A 22,476-nucleotide genomic window follows, 5' to 3' on the forward strand; every position below is an offset into this window, starting at 1 on the left:
TTTCACAAGTCGCACCTAGCGGACACCGGGTGCAAGGGCCTCAGGACATATTCCCGCAGGAATTCCCTTTTCCGCTGTCTTCTCCAGCTTCTCCCACTGAGGAGGTCCACCGGAAAATTTCGTGTAAGAGGAAGTACATGGACTCAAGAGAGGGAGTCCCTCACTGAAGAGACAGATTTCGATGAGGGGGAAAGATTCCCTCGGTCACCCTCTAAGGTATCCTTTGGTGATATCCTCAAAATCCTGAAACAGAGAGGTGACTGGCAGTCCTCTAATCTGACCTCTGAGGAATCTGTGTTCCTGCAGGCCTTTCGTGCCCGGCCCCCTCCCTCCTGGGTTACTCCACCTGCCGATGATCTTGTCCGGCTCATCATGCAGCATGCTTGGAAGGCGCCTGATACCGTCTAAGCTATTCCCCGGAGGCCAGATAAGATTTTGTCCCCTCCTGCTTCTGATCCCCATTGGTCCAAAGGTCTTCCTGTGGATGCTTGTGGTGGCGGCCTCAACAAAAAAGGATCTGGTAGAAGAAGAAAGCCAGACTGTCCAACCGCCTAACAGAGTCCCGGGCCCTGGACAGGATAGGGAAGCGCACCTTTGCTTCAGTGACCTTTACTATCAGGTCCCTGAATTATATGGCGCACTTTATCAGGATTCAAAGGGATCTGATTTGTGAGCTCTGTCAGACCTTGGCTGGTGCCATGTCTGATGAGGTCCGTGACAAAGTAGCACCTCAGCTGGCTACCATTGAATCAATATCTAACTCTTCTATGCGACTGATATCTCACGCATCAGAAGGAGCAGCTAGAGCAGCAGGTTCAGCTGTGGTCTTGAGATGGCACACCTGGATGTGCTTGTGCAATTTCGCGGAACCCTTTAAGGCTTCCTTTCTTAATGCTCCCATTGAGGCCTCCTCGTTGTTTGGGCCCAAGGTTAACAGCACACTGGCCAGATGTGAACAGGATGGTAAGACCCTTTCTGCCGTAGGTGTCCATTGTTCTTCACCTCAACGTGCTTTCTCCCGAAACCAAAAGAGTGGGAAGATATGGTTCAAGAAATCTCAGGGTCCTTTCCGTGACACACAGGCCGAGTTCTCCCCTAGAGGCAGAGAGGGAAACTCACAGGGAAGACGCTCCTTTCAGAGCAGAGGGGTCCGCGTAATCAGGGATTCTTTCCCTGGTCAATCCTACCAGTGCTCCTGAAGAGCGGCCCAATTCCTTTCCTCTGGAGGTGGTTGGGGGACGTTTCTCCTTGTACCCTTCTGCCTGGCTAACCATCACCACCGATTCTTGGGTACAAAGGATTCTAACCAGAGGTTATCATATCCCCCTTCGATTTTTGTCTTGCCCCTTCAAAAAACCTTCATGATGTTCCACCCAGTCAGAGGGAAGGAGCAGCACTAGAGATAGCAAAGCTGCTAAGAAAGAGTCATCCAAATAGTCCCTCCAGACCAGATAGGATTCGGATTCTACTCAAGACTATTTTTGGTGCCAAAGAAAACTGGGGACTGGAGACCAATTTTGGATCTCGGCGTACTGAACAAGTTTGTGAGAGTACAAAAATTCCGGATGGTCACAATACAGTCTATCCTCCCGCTTTTGGAAAAAGATGATTGGATGTGCTCGATAGATCTTCAAGATGTGTACTACCACATAAAAAGTGGACAGGCCATCAAGAAGATTTCTGCACTTCTGTGCAGGAGCCAGTCACTACCAGTTCAGAGTACTGCCCTTCGGACTCTACAGCCCCCAGAGTGTTCACAAAGTGCATGGCAGATGTTCATCGTGCATACAGCTGCAGTCATAAAAGATGGGTTCTCCTGCCGTCAGGCGGGTCCTCGGTCGGCTGAATTCCAAAGTCTAGGTCTGGCGTCTGTTGTCATCGCTTCTTCCATGACGTCAGTGCGACAGGGGTATAAAGGAACCAGCCGACGCCATTTTCTTCAGTCTTTTCTTGCCGCGCGGTGCCCGAAGCAGAAGCAGTTCGCAAGTGCCGGTCGGCCAGCTCCTGAGATTACGAAAATTTTGAAACCGAAGTCTTCTTGAAAGCTAAGTACCCCGTTGGGGAAACTTTTCTTGCCTCAGACCGATGTCAGACAAAGTTAATAATTGTATTTCTTGTGGGAAGCAAATACCGCATAAGAATTTCCATTCCCTCTGTATACCTTGTTTAGGCCCAGACCATGACGTCTCGGTCTGTCGCTTTTGTGCTACATTCAACAAACGCACCATTAAGCATAGGGCAGAGTTCGCCCAGCATTATTTTGGGAAAGCATTTAACTGTAATATGTCGTCGGATACTCCGACTCCAGGTTTGTCTAAAAAACGCAAAGATAAGGACTGACACACGAGGTCCGCGGCCTCTACTGACACCACGCCAAAGCTGACTCCACGTGGCCCGGTTCTCAGTGAGGCGCCTGCGCAGCCCCTGACTACTGACGACACTTCTTTGGCGGTGTCTCCTGTGCCCAAGGTCGCAGGCTCCTCGGCCCACACCCTGACTACAGATACCGAAGCTACTCTTGGCGTTGAAACTCAAAATGTGGACAGGTCCACCTCCACTCAGGGTGTCTTCAGACCTTCCTCTTCATTCTCCATCAAGGCTTTCACTAAGTCTAAAGCAACCATGCACTCTGACAAGTTACACAGGGCCCATCTCCAGGCCCCATGCCTAAAAAACAGATGCTTAAAATGGCTGAGGATTTAATTACTCTTACCAGAGGTTCTCAGCCCCCACCGGACAAAAGGCCCAGAGTGGAGGAAGATTCCCCCTCCTCTGATCAGGGCTCCATTATTTCAGAGCACTCTGATGATCAGGAACATTCTTACTCCCCTTTTGAAGACTCTGATGCGGAGGAGTCCATCCCTTCTGTATCCCCCCCAGAGGATTACTCATTTGGGGAAACTTTGCATACCTTAAGGGAACACTTCCACTGGGAAGGCCAAGATTATTCAGATTCCAAGAAAAGGCTTAGGGAATTTCTCTTGCTACCTCAGCACAGGCCTCTGGCTATACCTCCTGTCTTGGACATCCTGGATGATGTTTACTCGGAGGCCTGCCTTAACCCGGCCTCTCTACCAAGCTCCTACACAAAGAGGTGGTGAGGATAACGCACAATCTTTCAGAAAGCAAACCCAATGACTTTCCCCTTTGCATGCCAAGCAAGTCTCAAATGGCAGCCCCCTTAGGAGGAAAGCTGGCATTATTTTCAAAAAATTGGTATATTGTCACAAAGGACAAATGGATCCTGGACATTATAAACAGAGGCTACAAATTCCATTTTCACACCCTTCCAAAAATGAGAGGCATGCCAAACCTGCCACACAATCAAAGGGCAGAGGCACAAAGGCAAATTACAGATCTCATAAACATGAAAGCTATTCAAGAGGTACCTACGCACGACCAAGGTCAAGGTTTTTATTCCAGGCTATTTCTGGTGCCAAGGAAGGTAAAAGATTGGAGACCTATTTTGGACCTATCCATCCTAAACACATTTCTACTCGTACCAAAATTCAAGATGCTCACTCTACAGCATCTTCTTCCCATGCTGGGCAAGGAGTCTTGGCTGGTAACATTGGACCTCAAGGAGGCATACCTGCATGTCCCAATCAGACAAAATTGCAGAAGGTACCTCAGATTTCTTGCAGGTTCAACCCATTATCAATTTTCTGCATTGCCCTTTGGCTTATCTACTGCACCCAGAGTATTCACGAAATGCCTGGCATCAGTAATTGCCTACTGCAGACTTCAAGGGATGCAAATATACCCCTATTTGGACAACTGCCTGATCCAAGCGGACAGCAAGCACATTCTTCTGAAACATCTGGCTTATGTAATAATGTTGTTGAACTATCTGGGATACACAGTCAACAAAAAGAAATCAAGGCTAATACCCTCTCAGAAGATAATTTTCCTGGGTGCCAACTTGGACACAAACACCCAGACGGCCTACCTCACGCCAGAGAAGCAGGAGCAACTAATTCAATACTTCAGAGCACTAGCAAATTGCACCAGGCTGACTGCAAGGAAAATCCTGCAGGCTCTGGGATTCATGGCATCTTGCATCTTACTAATCCCATGTGCAAAGCTGCATATGAGGAAACTACAATGGTACCTGAAAAACATGTAGTCTCAACACAGCCACAGTTTGGAAACAATAATACCACTAATTCCATGTCTGCAAAAGGAATTTCTGTGGTGGGCTCAAGCATGTCAAACAAACACAGGTCTTCCATTCAGCAAGCCTCAAGCAAATCAAGTCATCACAACAGACCTCGGACTACGCCTGGGCACATGACAGATTGGTGCATTCAGGGCAAATGGTCCCAAAAAGAAAAGCACCTTCACATCAATCAAAAGGAAATGCTAGCAGTAATAAATGCTATTATAGCTTTCAAGGACCTTCTACAACCAGGTCAACTATTGATAAGAACGGACAACACCACAGTTATGTGGTACATAAACAAACAGGGAGGAACACATTCTTACCCTCTTTGCAGACTGGCCATGTCACTTTGGAACATGGCCATGGACTTACAAATGGAACTACAAGCACAGTACTTGCCAGGCAAGGAAAACATGCTGGCAGACAACCTAAGCAGGAATATGACAGATCCACACGAATGGAAATTGCATCCAAAAGTTTTTACAGAAATAATCCAAAAATGGGGAAGACCAGACATAGATCTCTTTTCCTCCCACAAAAATCACCAATTGACAAAATTCTGCTCAAGGATTTTCCATCCAAAGGCCTGGAGAGTGGACGCTCTCTCTTTCAGTTGGACATCAATGACAGTTTATGCCTTCCCACCTCTTCCTCTGATGCCCAAAGTTCTATTGAAAACCAGAGCAGACAGACCAAAGATGATTCTCACTCGCCCACAAACTAGTAAACCATCCTCTAAATGTCCCATCCCTCCAGAATCTCCTCCAACCCTATCGCACCACCAGACCACTAAGATCCAGCAACAAAAATCACTTGCAGATCACTAAAGCCAATAACTCCGCTGGTGAAGCACTATTCTCTTTCACCATAGCCAAATTATGGAACTCCCTTCCACCCACAATTACCTCCATATCATCATGCACCCACTTCAGAACTTTACTAAAAGCGCACCTAAAAACATGCTGGCTATGCCCTTGCAACTCCCACTCTAATATCACCCACCCCATCCAACCACTACCTTTCTTTCCACTCCACTAACTACCTTGATTATAGCAAGCTCAGATGCTCATAAGCCTAGTACTTATTATACAGCAGGAACTTCTTGTTGTAACATTTGTTAATGTCTATTATGTACTTCACAGATAAAGATTCTAGGTATCTACTGATGTACTGTATTCTTCATCTGTAAATATGTTGTAAGTAATTGCTATGTTAAATTGTTAATCGCTATGTAATCCAATGTAACTACTGTCTGTTTATTTTAACTGTGGAGCTTTTCTCCCCAGGCCTCTGCTGAAAATGGACCTACTTTCAGTCGGACACTCCCAGTCAACAAATGTAAATAAATAAATAAATTGTAAATATGCACACAGAGAGCCTGCTCTTTCTTGCTATTGTAAAAGGAAGAGCAGTTGACACATGTAGCAAAGCAAATCACTCCCATAGTGTTACAACTAAAATTCCCTTTACTCTGAAAAGGCCTTGTTTTTAAAAGGTCCGTGTTTGCTAGGTAATAAAGTACTTTTTTTTAGTAGCAGTAATGATCATGGCTCTTTTTCTTTTAAGGACTGTCTAAATAACCCTTTTGTTTTTGGGAAAACTGATGATGTTATATAGTCCTCTCTCACCGTAATTCTTGCTGGATGGGTTCGGAGCTAATATTCGGCTCCAACTCGGCCGATACTAAAGCTCGAGGGCTTTTACTGGCCCCTATCCCATGGTGCCTCATGGCAAATCCCCAGATCTCATTTGCCGCAAAAGCTTCGAGGTTGTGTCTTATGTCTTGTTGGCGAAGTAAAACTATTTTTTGCTAAATTTAGTCTTTTTCCTACTTTATCTATCCTTATATATATGGTTTACTATTATAAGGTCGAACGGCACTCCTTCGACTGTAGTATAGTCGACAAAGGAAGGTCGAAACTGGTAATCGCGAACTCAAAAAAACAATCTAGGAATGGGTTTTAACATGGGTCGAGGTAGAGGTGATGTTTGTAGTTCAGAATAACACCTACCTCAACCCATGTTAACACCGCCTAGATTGATTTTCTGACTTCGACATTCCGTCTATAGTACAGTCGAAGGAGTGCCGTTCGACCTTGTAATAGTAAACCATATATATATAGTTTCTTGTCTCTTGTGTGACTGTTTTGAATTCTCTATCCCTATTCCCCCATAGGACTGTACAGCCCGTTTAAGTTAGAGGGCCTTTCCTCCCTGTATGTGACTGTTTAAAAAAAAAAAAAGTTTTTTTCTTCTTCCTTTCTTTGTTGTTGTAGTTAATACTTTTAGTATTGTTATTCTGTCTTATCTTTTCTGATACTCGAAATGTCAAAAGATAAGGACAGGGAGCATAAGGATCATCGCCCTTCGGGATTTAAAAAGTGTGATAGGTGTACGCAGTAAATGTCTCTTACAGACAGCCACACCAGTTGTGTGTATTACTTTGGTGAAGCCCATTTGCAGGAATCCTGCATGTTTTGTCACGCATTTAGCACTGGAGTTTTAAATGAGAGAAAGAGGAAACTCCATAGATAGGGGTCTCATGACTAGTTCCTTCCAGGAACAGCTGGAACTTGGTCAGGCAGCTCCAAAATCCTGTAAGAGAAAATCATCGGCCCCGACTTTGGAGTAGACTAAAAAGACTAACGCGTCGAAGCCAAGACATTCCGGTTCCAACTCCGCTTCATCCATTTCGGTGCCGTTGGTTTCCTCAGCTCCGAGACAGCCTGCGGTACCGAAAAGTTTACCTGAATTCGAGGTTGTCTCTTCCACCTTGAGATCTCCTATTTTGGAGAGAAGGAGATCTCCTTCTGTCTCCACCAGATCTTCCAGGACTTCGTCAGATGAGGATATCAAGGTGGTGGTGAAGAGGTTGCTTTCAGATCCAGCTCTAGCAAGACAATTGGCCCCTCCGGACCCAAAGGTCTCGGAGCCAACCCCCTTACCGACAACTGTTCCTCCGACTTCTTTGCTGTCGGAGCCTATTACTTCAGGTTCCTCTGTCTTGAACCCGTCACCTCCTGGGATTCAGCCTGCTTTCTCAGAGCCAATTACTCTATCCTCGATGGCTCAGTCTGGAGCCAAGGAATCTGGGAGCCGACTCTGTCATGTCGACTCTGAGGGGGACAGTCACCCTGGGTTCTTGTCGGAACCGGTCCTCCCTCTCAGAGCCTCAGCTCGGCTCCCACTTCTGCTTCGTTCCCTCTTGCTAGGAGTCAACCATCCATCCCCTTGGAGCAGAGGTCTTCTTCGGAGCAGGGGGGGAAGGCTTTCAAAGCTATAGAGAAGGCTTTGTCCTCTGCTAAAGCTATTCCATTGGAACCTGCGTTCCACCAGCAGCAGGCAGCAACCTCTCCCCCCCGCCACCCCCATAGTGTAGGGGACCAGAGGCCCAAGTAGCCCCCATTCGAGAGGTGCCCCTTCTTCCGAGACCTCCCCAGATTATCCCACTGGAGAGCTCCCTTGGAAGAGGCTGTGTAAGAGGAAGCATGTCGACTCACCTGAGTCTGTCATGTCAGACACTGATTTAGAGGAATCCGAAGGGTCCCCTAGATCCCCCTCTGAGGATGTCTCTTTTTCTGACATCCTAGAAATCCTTAGACAGAGGGGTGATTGGAAGACCTCTAACCCTACTGAGGATGAATCAGTGTATCTTGAGACCTTTGGTTCCCTACCTTCCACCTCCTGGGTGACACTGCCTTATGACCAACTTTTGGGGGTCATATCACGGAAAGCATGGACCTCTCCAGAGTCAATGGAGCCCGTCCTGAGGAGGCCAAATAAGTTTATGACAGCACCTGAGGACACGTCTTTTCTTAGTGAGTTCCCGTTGATGCTGTGGTGGTAGCAGCGGCCACCAAAAAGAAATTATCTGAGACATCTTCTGATATCCATCCTCCTAACAAGGAGTCCAGGATAATGGATAGGTACGGGAAGCGTATTTTTTCTTCGGCAGCATTTACACTAAGATCGCTGAATTACCTGACTCATTTTATTCGTCTTCATAGGGATCTCCTGAAAGAGTTAGGAGACACCCTCCAGGGTTCATTAGCTCCAGGTTCCATGGATAAGGTTTCTGCGCAGCTCTCCACCCTTACTTCCATAGCTAACTCCTCCATGAGGCTGATCTTATACGCAGCAGATGGAGCGAGTAGGGCAGCCGTAGTAGAAATATCCCTCAGGAGACATTTGTGGATGCGTCTTTGTAATTTTACGGAATCCTTCAAGTCTTTCTTCACTAAAGTCCCCTTTGATGGTTCATCTCTTTTTGGACCTCAAGTGAAAGAGACTTTGGCTAGGTGTGAGCAGGAAGGGAAAACCTTATCTGCCATCGGAGTCCGTTTCTCTCTCTCCCGTCCAGACCCTATCCCAGGGGTAATACAGGAGGGAAAATGTGGTTCCATAAATCCCAAAAAGGTTTCCCCTCAGGCACAAGGTTAACCCTCCCCCAGAGGCAGAGGAGGAGGATATAATGGAAGACACTGACCTCGTGGCATAGGAGGTCCCAGCATCAAGGAGACAGAGAAACTTTCTCTGATCGTCCCTTCCATCACCCCTGAAGGGCTGCCAGACTGTCAGTCTCTGGAGGCAGTCGGGGGTCGTCTATCACTGTACCCAAGCACCTGGTTAACCATTGCACAAGCTCGTTGGGTACACACCATAATATCAAGAGGTTACCTGATCCCCTTTGTTTCCGAACCCCCAACAAACTGGTCTCTACCAGACATACCACCCATCCAACTAGACCTTGCAGCATCAGAGGTCATCTTGATGCTGCAAAGAAGAGTCATCCAAGAAGTCCCCACAGAGCAAGTAGGATCTGAAACTTACTCTCAATTCTTTTTAATTCCAAAAAAGACAGGGGACTGGAGATCAATTCTAGATCTCAGCAGGCTCAACAAGCATGTAAAGAAATCGAAGTTCCGAATGGTCACTCTGCAGTCGATATTTCCCTTTATTGGGAAAGAAACTGGATGTGCTCAGTCTATCTCCAGGATGCGTACTACCACATCAAAATGGACAGGCGCTCCAGGAGACACTTGCGCTTCCAGCTGGGAGCCAGTCATTTTCCGTTAATAACACTGCCCTTTGATCTCACTACAGCCCCCAGAGTGTTTACCAAATACATGGCAGTGCTAACGGCTCACCTGAGAAGTCAAGGATTTTAGGTGCTTCCGTACCTCGACGACACTGCTATCACCAAGCATCAACTCATCAGAACCAGGGTCGAGACTCTATCCTTGTGCGCCAGACTAGTCAACACTGTCATCCTACAAAAGTCAGTCTTATCTCCCTCGCAGCACATTGTATATTTAGGCTCAGAAATAGATGCAACCACCATGTCAGTAAGGCTAACGCAGGACAGAGTGGAGTCTCTACGCAGTCAAGTCAGATCCTTGCTAAACAAACAAAAAGTTCAGGCCAGAGTAGTCCAAGTCCTAGGGACTATGGCTTCCACCATCCTATTAGTTCCTCATACTCGTCTACACATGAGGATATTTCAGTGGCTGCTATATGCCCAATGGTCGATAGAAAATCTTCCATTGTCTCACCAGATTTTGATAACAAACACATGCAAAAAGGATCTGACGTGGTGGTTGCACACAAAACAACTTATCCTAGGTCGTCCACTTGTTTCTCCCCAAGAGAAAGCAGTTTTGACCATGGACGCTTCCCAGATTGGGGGGGGGGCATTATCTGGGAAGCCAGTCCAAGGTACTTGGCAGAACCATGAGAACCACTTGCACATCAGTCTCTGGCGATGAGAGTGGTGGTGTATGCGTTGCAAGCACTTCACAACTCCCTTCCCACCAGGACAATTGTGATTCAGTCAGACAGCATGTCTGTCATGTGGTACATAAACAAGGCAGGGGGAACCAAGTCTTACTCGCTTTGCCGAGAAGCCTTAAGAGTTTAAAAATGGGCGATGGATACTCAACGCTTCCTGATAGCAACGCATATCTCGGGGAAATCCATCGTAATAGCAGACACTCAGCCGAGTAATTCTGATGCCTCACAAGTGGTCCCTGAATCCAGTGGTTGAGAGAGAGATATTTCACAAATGAAGCCAGCCTTGCTGCAACCTTTTTGCCACTCACCTGAACACCAAATGCAGCAACTACTTTGCCCTCATTCCCCATCCGGGGATGTCACCCAGGGATGCTCTAGTTCACAATTGGCCCCCTGGGACGACTTTATGCCTTTCCTCCTTTTCCACTCCTCCCCAGAGTAATACAGAAAGCAAGACAGTTGAGGAGTTCCTTGATTCTCATTGCTCCTTATTGGCCTTAACAAGTTTGGTTTCCCTTCCTGTGGCCCTACCTTTTGGAGGAGCCATGGATTCTGGACCCATATCTCATGATTCATCAGTTGGGACAGTTCCATCCCTCCGTCCACACCCTCAAATTGACAGCATGGCTGCTCCAGTTCCAGGAATAGCCAGGCGTATTCCCTATCCCTTGCGGTCAAACACATTCTAGTTTCATCTCATAAACCCTCCACTCAGAAACTATATTCCAGCAAATGGACAAGGTTTTCTTTTTGGGCTATGAACCAGGGCTTAGATCCATATATGGCTCCTAAAGAATCTATTTTATCTTTCCTAGCGTCAGTTTTTCATGGAGCAGTAGCCGCTACAGTTAGAGTTCACTTGGCTGCCATTTCCAATTTCCACTTTGGCTTCATGGGAAATCCAGTCATGCAGCACTCCTTGTGTAAAACTTTCTCAAAAGGAGTTCTTCTCAGGCCTCCAATCAAACAACCATTAGAATCCTGGACTTAAACTTAATCCTCTCATCTTTGATGTCTGCACCCTTTGAACCATCCTGTTCGTCATACCTAAAATTGTTGTCATGGAAAACATTATTTTTAGTAACCATAACATCTGCTAGGAGAGTCTCAGAACTGCAAGCTTTAACTGTTTGACCTCCTTACATTTTCACATGGGTAGAGCCCCTCTCAGGACAAACCCTTTCTTCCCAAAGTATGCTCAGAGCACAATCTGAATATTACTGTTGAGCTACCTGTGTTTTTTTCCAAACCACTCTAATAAGTCAGAGTATAGACTACACCAGTTAGATGTTCACAGAATACTCATGTTTTATCTTCATTGGACTAAAGAATTCAGAAAATCAGATCAACTTTTTGTTTCCTTTTCTGACAAAAAGAAAGGCTTGCCTGTTTCTAAGATTACTCTTTCAAAATGGCTTTCGGATTGCATATCATTTGCTTATCAACAAGCTGGCAAACAATTACCCGTCAAAGTCAAAGGTCACTCTACTAGAGCTGTAGCTACTTCATGTGCTTTTAGGTCTAGGCTCCCAATTGATACTATTTGTGCAGCAGCTTCTTGGGCAAGCCCACATACTTTTGTCACTTATTACAAATTGGATTTCGCCTCCTGGGACAGGTTTTCCTTTGGGTCCACTGTGCTGAAGAGTCTCTTTGCTTGAGCCACACGGGATACAGGTGCTAGGGATGCTTTCTCGTCCAGCAAGAATTACGGTGAGATAGGACTACATAACATAAAGTAGTTATGTATTTACCATGATGTTCCATGTTTGTAGTCCATCTCGCCTACATTATTGCGTCCCTCCAATCCCCTTCCTGTTTTCTCGGGGATGTTGTGGATTATACTGGTACTGCCTGACATGGTTCTCTTTTGTTGTCCACCTGGCATGGATTATATTTTCAAAATCCTTTGTCTGCATTTATGCAGCTCTTATACTGGTCTTACCTGATGGGTATTTATTGCTTTCTTGCAAACTAGATCTGGGGATTTGCCTTGAGGCACCATGGGATAGGGGTTAGCCTCGAGCCAGTAAAAGCTCTCGAGCTTTAGTATCGGCAGAGTCGGAGCCAAATATCAGCTCCAAACCCATCCAGCAAAAATGTAGGTGAGATGGACTACAAACATGGAACGTTGTAAGTACATGAATTATTTTTTCTCAGGCCCTTTCAGAAACATTGTGCAAAAAAATTGACATGTTTGAAAGGAAATTTAAATACAAAACCCTTAATTTGGATAATTTTACAAGAATGCTTTTCGGCAAGGAGAGCGTCTAAGGTTCTTCAAGTATGGAAATACCCAAATAGATTAAGTTCCTTACATAAAGACTTAATTGACCCTTTTGACAGAACTGGCTTGGAATTAATGGCCTTTATTACTAACGTCAATGAGAGGCAGCTTTTAATTCTGATAAATGAATCAACTTGCTGTGGGATGAAATTACAAGCGACTTACTTTATTCCTTCTACCAAGCCAAATATCTTATTATTTTTTCTAAAGTGATTCTAAATTTAACATTAGTAAGAGGAAGGAGAAAAAAAACTTTTGCAAGGTAAAAATGAAAGCTTACCCAGACCCTAAAAATGTAATTAAGAACACCAATAGTTTTGCCCAGGATGACCCATGATTTTTCTGGTAATAACAGTGTTATGCAAAATGATGATCAGGATCATAAGATCAATGATGCTTTTTTTTTTTAGCTCATTCCCTCCCCCAACACAGGTCATCACGGCTAGCATCCAAGACCTTGTCCGGGGAAGAACATGTACAGGAGCAGAATTGCAGTTATCAAGCTGGATCTTCATGAAAAATGACAGAACTAAATGGCAATGTTTGAAAGAGGGGCAGGGGCAAGGGGAGAGGGAGACATAGTTACTAAGTGGTGAGCATTCATTCACTGTCTGTGATTTCCATGGCCCAACAGTATACAGCTATATTTATCTGACTCTTGGTGGCCACAGTTTTGAACTTTTTAAAATGGCTTTCTCCTTTGTTCCTTCTGCAGATATGAACTTCACTGACATTTTGATTGAACTTAAACTTTTTACATGTAAAACCAGTTTCATTTTTTTTTTCGGATAAAAATGTTGTAACAAATGATACTAAGTCAAAAAGGTACAGATGTTATGTAGTCCTATCTCGCCTACATTCTTACCCGTGGGTTCGGAGCCGAATATCGGCTCCGACTCTGCCGATTTTACTAGCTCAAAGTCTTTGGCTGGGCTAAGCAGGTATCCCATGGTGCACTGCTCCATATCCCCAGATCTCGTTTGCTGCTCGTGTAGCTCGGACGTGGTCTCGCTTGGCTGTGGCTAAGTACCCTCTTTTTTCTTGTCTTAAGAAAAGTTTTGATTCCTATCAAAAGCTATTTTCATAGCTATTTGGGTAAGTTTGTCTTAAGTTTGTCGAGAATTGTGATTGTTGTGTGGTATCCCACTGACTGTTCCCTTGGGCTAGGCCCATTTCAGTTAGAGGGCCTAGTTCTCCTCTTTTTGCCTTCTGTGTGAGTACGGTCTAGACAGTTTAAATTAGAGGTTTGGGCTTTCCCTTTCCTTGTGTTTTTTCAATCCCTTGTTTAGAGTTTGTACTTGCTCTTGGTGTGTGTTGGTCACTGTTTTCGTCTTGGTTGCTGTTTAGCGTCATTCCCGCCTTTTGTAGAGTGAATGCCTGTGTGTTCTCAGACTTGGTTTTGCGTTGTTGGTGTAGTAGTTAAGATGTCTAAGGATCCCAAGGAGCACAAACCTTCGGGTTTCAAAAAGTGCTCTAAATGTGGGTACAAAATGTCCATTACCGATGGGCATTCCATTTGTGTCTATTGCCTGGGAGCCATCCATCTGCAGGAATCCTGCACTTTTTGTCATGCATTCAGTCCTAGAGTTCTCCAAGAGAGAAAAAATAAGCTAATTTTAAAGGGACTCTTGAAACCCTCTTTTGAAGAGGCTATGGATTCGTCTTCTAGTAGAAAGTCAAAATCCGGCAAGTCAAAAAAGAGATCTCCAGCTCTGTCAACTTCATCGGAGCCTCTGGAGAAAATCTCAAAAACTGCATCGACCTCCTCGGCTCCACTGTCCTCGGAGCCGCAGGAAGTGTCTGTATTGATGGGAACCGGCATCGGTTCCAATTTTATTGGAACCTCCTAGGAGCCGATCGCCCAGTCTCAGACCAGCTTCTCCTGAGAGGAGATCTCATTCTCCATCCCTATCTTCCAAATCCTCCAGGACCCTTTCGGATGTGGATGTTGATAGGGTGGTTCAGAGGCTCCTCCAGTCACCGGTTTTGGCAAAATTGTTTTTGGCTCCGGCCCAGTCGGCTCCGGAGCCCGTCCCAACCCCGTCTTCGATCATTTCTCCTCCGAGTGCATCTCTGTTTTCAGAGCCGGAGTGTTCCGCACCATGTTGTTTCTAGGCTGGCTTCGATGCCCCATTTGGCTCCATCGGTACCAGCATCGGCTCCAACCCTGTCGGCTCTGTCCTCTGGGTTCGGGACTCGGGATTCTTCGGTCGGGCCCGAGGGGGTCATCTCGGGGCTTATTTCGGTCCCGAGCCTCCCTCTCGGTGCATCGGCTCGGGGAACTCCGACCCCTATCATGGCCTCAGAGGCTGGTCGCTCCTCGGATTTGGGGGGGGGGTCGCGGCTTTCGAGGCTATGCAGACCGCGCTGGCCAGATCATCAGCTACATCAGGCGGGTCAGTCACTCTTTCCCCCACCACTCCGGTGAAAGCTTCTGATCACCACCCATCCATGGACAGCAGAGCACTAGGGCCTAGGGATACCCAACATGCAAGAGGAAGCACATAGACTCCCAGGATGAGTCCCTCACCTCTGATACTGACCTCGAGGAATTGGAGGGGTCCCCCAAGTCATCCTCTGATATTTCCTTCTCTGATATCCTGGAGATACTGAAACAGAGGTGACTGGCCGTCCAGAGCCTCTTCCGAGGAGAAGTCAGTATTCCTTAAGGCATTTGGTGCTCAGCCCTCCACCTCCTGGGTGTCTCCACCCTACGACGAACTCCTTGATCTGATTTGTCGAAGAGTGTGGGAAAACCCTGATTCTGTGGAGCCTGTACCCAGGCATCCCTACAAGTTTCTTTCCGCTCCCCAGGGCAAAGAGTTTCTGTCTAAAGGAGTCCCTGTAGATGCCTTGGTGGTGGCGGCAGCCACTCAGAAGGAAGTAGCAGAGTCTTCTTCATCTGGCCATCCTCCTAACAAGGAGTCTAGGACCATGGACCGGTACGGGAAGCGTACCCTTTCTTCAGCAACCTTTACCTTACGGTCGCTGAATTACCTGTCTCACTTCACTCGACTCCAGAGAGATCTCCTCAAGGAGTTGGGAGATGCTCTTGCGGGTAACGTTCCTGAGGCGGTGGCTCAGACGGTTAACGCCCAGGTCTCTACTCTCAACTCCATTGTTAACTCATCTATGCAGCTCATTTCGTATGCAGCCAAGGGAGCGAGTAGGGCAGCAAGCTCAGGGGTCACCCTTAGAAGGCAAGCCTGGCTGCACCTGTGTCACTTTGCGGAGGCCTTCAAGTCTTCCTTCACTGACGCCCACTTTGATGGTTCCTCTTTGTTTGGGACCAAAGTGAAAGACACCCTCAACAGGTGCGAGTAAGAGGGAAAGACCCTATCTGCCGTAGGGGTCCGTTTTTCCCTTCCTTCTGGGCCTTATCCCAAGGTCCAGTGGGGGGGGGGATGTGGTTCAAGAAATCAGAGGGTTTTGCCTGCCGCACAAGGTGAACCCCCCCTCCAGAGGCAGGGGAGGGGGGGGTATTCAGGGAGACGTCACCCCAGAGGCAGAGGGGGCCCCCGCAATTCGGGAGATCGCAATTACTTTCGTGGCTCTCCATACTCACGTTCCTGAGGGTGTGCCCAGCTGCGCTTGTCCAGAGCCAGTCGGGGGTCGAATTTCATTATATCCATGAGCCTGGGAAAGCATTACCCAGGACTGATGGGTATTACGGATAATTTCCGAAGGTTATCAAATTCCACTTACATCAGACCCCCCGCCACTCAGAAAAATCCCAGACGTTCCACCCAGTCAAAGGGATCAAGCAGCCTCAGAGGTCTCAAAGCTGCTAGAAAAAGGAGCCATCCAGCGTGTCCCCTCAGACGAAATCGGATTAGGGACTTACTCAAGATTCTTTTTGATACCGAAAAGAACAGGGGACCTGAGACCCATACTAGATCTCAGCCAACTGAGCAACTACATACACAAGTCCAAGTTCCATATGGTCACACTACAATCGATTCTCCCATTGTCGGGAGAGGAGGTATGGATGTGCTTCATCGACCTCAAGGATGCTTACTACCATGTGAAAATGGACAGGGCATCCAGAAGTCATCTACGCTTCCGGCTGGGAGCCAGTCATTTCCAGTTTCGAGCCCTGCCCTTTGGTCTCTCCACAGCCCCCAGGGTCTTCACCAAGTGTATGGCGGTGGTGACATCTCACTTGAGACATCAGGGATTCCAAGTGTTTCTGTATCTGGACGACTGGCTCCTTACTGTCCCCACCAGGCATCAACTAGTTCAAACCAGGGACGCTGCCATCACTCTGTCACCAGTTGGGTATAACAATAAATTGGGAAAAATCTGCTTTATTGCCCTCGCAGCATGTCACCTTTATAGGAGCAGAATTAGACACCATTCGAATGCTAGCATTTTTACTGCAGGAAAGGATCAGAGTCTTACAACAGCAGATACACATACTGATGCCCCTGAGACAAGCGAAGGCAAGATGGGTTCTCCAGCTCCTAGGGACCATGGCAGCAACAATCATATTGGTCCCTCTAGCGAGATTGCACATGAGAATTCTCCAATGGCTCCTCTTTGTTCAATGGTCTCTCCAAAGACTTCCACTGTCTCATCCCATCTTGCCCATGGACAGATGCAAGCAGGACCTCTGTTGGTGGCTGTACACCAACAATTTGGACGGGGGAAGGCCCTTTGTTCCACCCATCCCAGTTGCCACGGTGACCATGGACGCCTCTCAGATGGGGTGGGGGGTGGGGCATTATCTTGGCAGGACAGTCCAAGGCACGTGGCAAGAACACGTGATACATCTGCATATAAACGTCCTAGAGATGAGAGCAGTGCTACTTGCATTGAAGGCACTTCAGAGTGTTCTTCCTCTAGGGATGATTGCGATACACTCGGACAACATGTCAGTAGTGTGGTATCTAAACAAGCAAGGGGGAACCAGGTCTTACCCTCTGTGCAGAGAGGCCATGCAAGTGCGGCATTGGGCAGTAACTTCCCAATGGTTTCTGGTGGCAACGCACATTCCTGGGAAGTCCAACGTGATTGCGGACAGGCTAAGCAGAGTTATTCTGATGCCTTACGAGTGGTCCCTGAATCGCCTGGTTGCAGAGCGAATCTTCAGCAGATGGGGTCAGCCTTGCTGCAACCTTTTTGCCAGCCCCCTCAATGTGAAATGCAGCAACTACTTCACGCTGATCCCCCCACAGGGGGAGTCACCCTGGGATGCCCTGGTTCATGATTGGCCATCCGGTCTGCTTTATGCTTTCCCTTGCTGTCAGAGGTGATTCAGAAAGCGCAGTCCTTGGGAAGCAGAATCATTCTGATTGCTCCACACTGGCCTCGCCAAGTTTGATTTCCCTTTCTTCAGCAATTCATTGTGGAAACTCCTTGGACTCTGGACCCTCAACCAGATTTACTGACACATGTCGGGACAGTTCCACCCCTCCCTGATGACCCTCCGGTTGACAGCCTGGCTACTCCACTTCCATCATTAGTCAAACTTCATAATTTCTCACCAGAAGTGGTTCATATATTATCGTCCTCTCATAAACCATCCACTAGAAAGATTTATTCTAGTAAATGGAAAAGGTTTTCTATCTGGGCACATACCAGAGGCATTGATCCTTGCACAGCTCCAATTGCTTCAGTCCTGGAGTTTTTGTCTATACTTTTCCATCAGGGTTCCGCATCAGCCACCACCAAAGTTCAACTGGCAGCGATCTCCAATTTTCATGTAGCAAATGAGCCTAGTCTCATAGCACATAGACTATGCAAGGCGTTCCTGAAGGGTACTTTGTTGCTCCGTCCCCCGGTGTCCGAACCAATCATGCCCTGGGATCTCAATTTTGTTCTACAAACCCTTACTGTACCACCTTTCGAGCTTGCAGCTACCTGCAAATTGAAATTCTTGACCTGGAAAACAGCCTTCTTAACAGCAATCACTTCAGCAAGGTGAGTTTCAGAAAGTCAAGCCCTCTCTATCAAACCTCCATATTTAATCGTCCATAAAGACAGGGTTTCTCTTAGACCAAACCCTTCGTTCCTTCCTAAAGTGGCTTCCGTATCTAATCTAAATCAATCCATTGAGTTGCCTGTCTTCTTTCCCCACTTTTCTAACAAGGCAGAATTTAGATTTCACCAGTTGGATGTACACAGACAATTACGCTTCTATCTGCACTGAACAAAAGATATCCGGAAGTCTGACCAACTTTTTGTTTCCTTTTCGGAAAACCGAATGGGGTCCCTGGTCTCCAAGGTCACCCTGTCTAGATGGATATCTAGTTGTATCTCTTTCATCTATCAAGCAGGAGGTAAAGATCTGCCATTTCTGGTCAAGGCTCACTCTACTCAGGCTATTTCCACATCCACAGCTTATCAAGCCAAATTGTCAATGGATGATATATGTGCTGCAGCTACTTGGGCTTCTCCTCACACATTTGTTTCTCATTACAAATTGGACGTGGTCTCCAGGGGAAGGTCTTCCTTTGGCTCCACAGTTCTCAGGAGTATTTTCCTATGATCCACCCAGGATGTAGGTGCTAGGGACGCTGTCCCACGGGTAAGAATGTAGGCGAGATAGGACTACATAACATCAAGAAGTTATGTACTCACCATAACGTTCTATGTATGTAGTCCATCTCGCCTCACATTCTTACTTACCCTCCCACCTTCCCCCTTCCTGGAGGATTTGGAGGTTAGGTTGTTATCTGCAGAGTTCCCTTGCGTAGCTTATTCTTTACCTGGATGTGTTGTGTGCATGGAGTACAAATGAGTTCGCAGCAAACTAGATCTGGGGATATGGAGCAGTGCACCATGGGATACCTGCTTAGCCCAGCCAATGAAAGACTGCGAGCTAGTAAAATCGTCCGAGTTGGAGCCGATATTTGGCTCCGAACCCATGGGTAAGAATGTGAGGCGAGATGGACTACATCATCGAACGTTATGGTGAGTATATAACTTCTTGTTTTTACATCCCCCCGGCACCCCTGATTGCAGTATTTGACAAAATCTGTGATTTTGAAATTGGAGAGATATGTGGTAATTTCTACCAAGGGTTGCATTTCCACTTGACTAGGGATGAAAAGCAACTACTGCACACATCTGTCTCATAATAGAAAAAAATCAGAATAATGAATAAAGAAATAGGACAAAGGAGGGAGGATGTTATTGTGAATGTTTCTGATTTTTCATAGGTTCATAGGCGTTTACTAGGCTAACGACCACAAGGACCTTTTTAAGCCTAGCCATGCATCCCAAATCTCTGACAAGTTCTGATACCCTTGATAAGTGTAAGCATGGGCCTGGGAGATGAACCATTTACAGATTACCTGTGTCCATTAGACGAAGCGAGCGGCTTCGTTTTAACAATAACAAAGGATCGAATAACAATCAACAGGACATAGTTTCCAATGATAATAACTCAAACAAATCAAATTTCCGGAACTTTGTCCATCCAGGTGCCACTCCTAAAAAATTAACAACTACCCTCAAAAAAAAAAAAAACAGCGCACCAACAACAAACGCAGGAGATAACACATGACCTGCAACACGGGGTTGCTGTTTTAAAGAGCAAGTCTGGTGATTTTCACATTTTCAGCTATTCATTGATTGAAATTGATCCTGTCTTAATTGAACTGTTAGCCAAGGGAAATACGTTTGTCCATAGCCGACATCTGGATATTGTGCAAACAATTAAAGACTTGAAGCTGTTTGTAAGAAAACTAAATTTGACAACTTTGTTTAGTAACCTTGGTGAAACAGGTTCCCTATTCAGGGTTCCGAGTGTTTTTAATCCTCCATTATATCCACTGTTAAACATCTTTGAAGCCATAACTGAATTAGATCTAAGATATTTGGTTAATGACCAAATTAATCTTTTTAATAGTAGAATGGTTGAAGCAAACATTACACATGAGGAATTTTTGGCATTACAAACATTGAAGTTGATGAAAGTTAGAGTTATTAAGCCAGACAAGGGGGGAGGCTTGGCCATATTTGACATAATTGATTATTCTGAAAGAGTACAGGCTTTATTAAGTAGTGATGCCTACATTAAGGCATCGATTAACGAAGTAAATATAGCCTACCATCGAATTAAAGGCTATATAAACGATTTGTTTATAGAATCTAAAATTGACATCAATCTATACAATTATATGATTGTTATGGCCAAAAATCCCTATATTATTTGCAATTCCGAGAATCCATAAGGACTTGAATAATCCACCCATGAGGCCATTGATAGATGGCCGTGGATCTGTAACATACCCTTGTACTAAAGTAGTTGATAGCATCTTGAATAAGTACTTAACATCTGAACCACAAGTCTGTAAAGACTCTTTGGCTTTTTTACAAAACATGAATAGTTTGGATTTTGATGTTGCCAACAACTTTCTTACGATTGACGTCAAAGAACTGTATATGTCAATTCCACACACAGAGGGTATTGAATAGGTGAGTTTATTCCTCAGCAGCAAAGGAGCATCTAGTCAGGAAATTTATCCTGTGGAAGTGTTGTTGGACATTATTCTCACCAACAATTATTTTTCATTTCAAAATTAGCTTTATTTACAGAAGCAGGGTGTAACCATGGGCTCACCCTGCAGTGGGAGTTTCGCCAACACTGTTATGGTATATTGGGAGAAACATTTTGTGTTCAACAATGTCTTCCACATGACAAATATTATGTACTACACATGTTTCCTTGACGACATCTTTATTTTGTACCGAGGGGATGAAGACAGAAAAAAACTGATTATTTAAACAACTCAACACTCTTTCTAAAATTTACATCTAACTTTCAATTGTCCTGCATCGATTATTTAGATGTCAGATTATCCAAAGATTTTGTAAACAATAGATACATCTCAAGGAGATTTAGAAAAGACACGTACTGCAGCTTATTTTTGCAATTTACCAGTTCCCATCCATTGTCACAGAAGCATTCAGTAATAAAAGGCCAATTGATAAGGGCCGCCAGAATGGTTTCACTTGAAACTGAATTTTTAGAAGAATGTAACTTACTGAAATGTTCCAACAAAGAGGGTACCCACTGACACTTATTGAAACAGCTTTCAACAAAGTTTATTTTAAAAGAGTTAATGGGATAATCACCCCGATTTTAGATAGAAGATAATTTGTAAGTGAACTTGAGGAGATGATCTTGAGTGTACCTGGGGAGACGACATTCATTGACAAACATATTTGATTTAGAATGTAACAAGGTAATGAGTAATAACATGACTAACATATATGAGTGTAGTTTTATTACTACATTCAGTATGGACAGTTTGCTCATTAGAACTATTTTATATAAGAACTGGGAACTTATTAAACAGGACAAAACACTATCAGAAAAACTAGGTAGTGTTCCAAAGATTGTCTTTAGGAGAGGAATAAATTTGAAAAGTATGCTAGAGACAAAAAACAATGAAGGTGCCCATAGATTTGCTGGCATGTCCATTTGTGGCTGTTGCAGCATGTGTAAGTTTATAGCTGCAGGCTGAGTATTTGTCATCAATGAAAAAAAGTATGAACTAAAATATAAATTGCACTGCAATTCTAAAATGGTTGTTTATGCTGCTATGTGTACATTTTGCAAAGCATTTTACATAGGAAAAACGGAGCGAAGACTCCGAGATAGAATTTATGAACACATTTATGCAATATGTACAAATAAAATGGACAATGCACTTGCTAAACACAGTATGTTAAATGAAGGACATAAATTTATTTTTAGGGCCATAGATCAAATACAGCAAGACATTCGTGGCCCTATAAATTTGCTCTTAGATGAACGTGAACTTGCATGGCAATTAGACTAAATGCCTTTGTTGAACCTGGCCTTAATGAGTTTTGTAACAGTGTTTCTGCTTAAATTAAAAAGTTTGAGTAGATAAAAATGTACGCTTACTACATGAACGATGCATATAGCTTTTTCTAGAAGTAAAATTTTTTTTTTCATAACAAAATTTTTTTCATAATATGGCTTTTAACACTGGGAGATATTTATTGTTGGAGTGGTACGGTGATTATTTGTTTTAACATTTTAAAAAGTATTTTAAAGTCTGTAAAAATTTTATATATGCACTACTTGTTGTGTAGTAATAGTTTTTCTTTTGAGTCTGATCATGTGATTTTTTTGTACTATTTAAATGGAACTTGTTCCTTAGAAATGTAATCTGAAGAAGTTGCCTTATTGAAGGTGACGAAAAGCGCTTCATTAAACTATTGGACTATTTTCAGTATTTCTGTGTTTGGACTTGTT

At 45.0% G+C, this 22,476-nt stretch overlaps 1 protein-coding gene across 1 annotated transcript in view; it reads left to right on the top strand.

The window, feature by feature from the left end:
• The window catches only part of ATRN (attractin), a 2,639,854-nt gene that overhangs the window by 955,591 nt on the left and 1,661,787 nt on the right, over positions 1-22,476 (top strand). The gene's annotated exons all lie outside the window — the stretch shown is intronic.

The sequence above is a fragment of the Protopterus annectens genome, chromosome 2.part2 (genome assembly GCF_019279795.1).
Source record: "Protopterus annectens isolate FY-2018-M chromosome 2.part2, PAN1.0, whole genome shotgun sequence".
Lineage (NCBI taxonomy): Eukaryota > Metazoa > Chordata > Ceratodontiformes > Protopteridae > Protopterus > Protopterus annectens.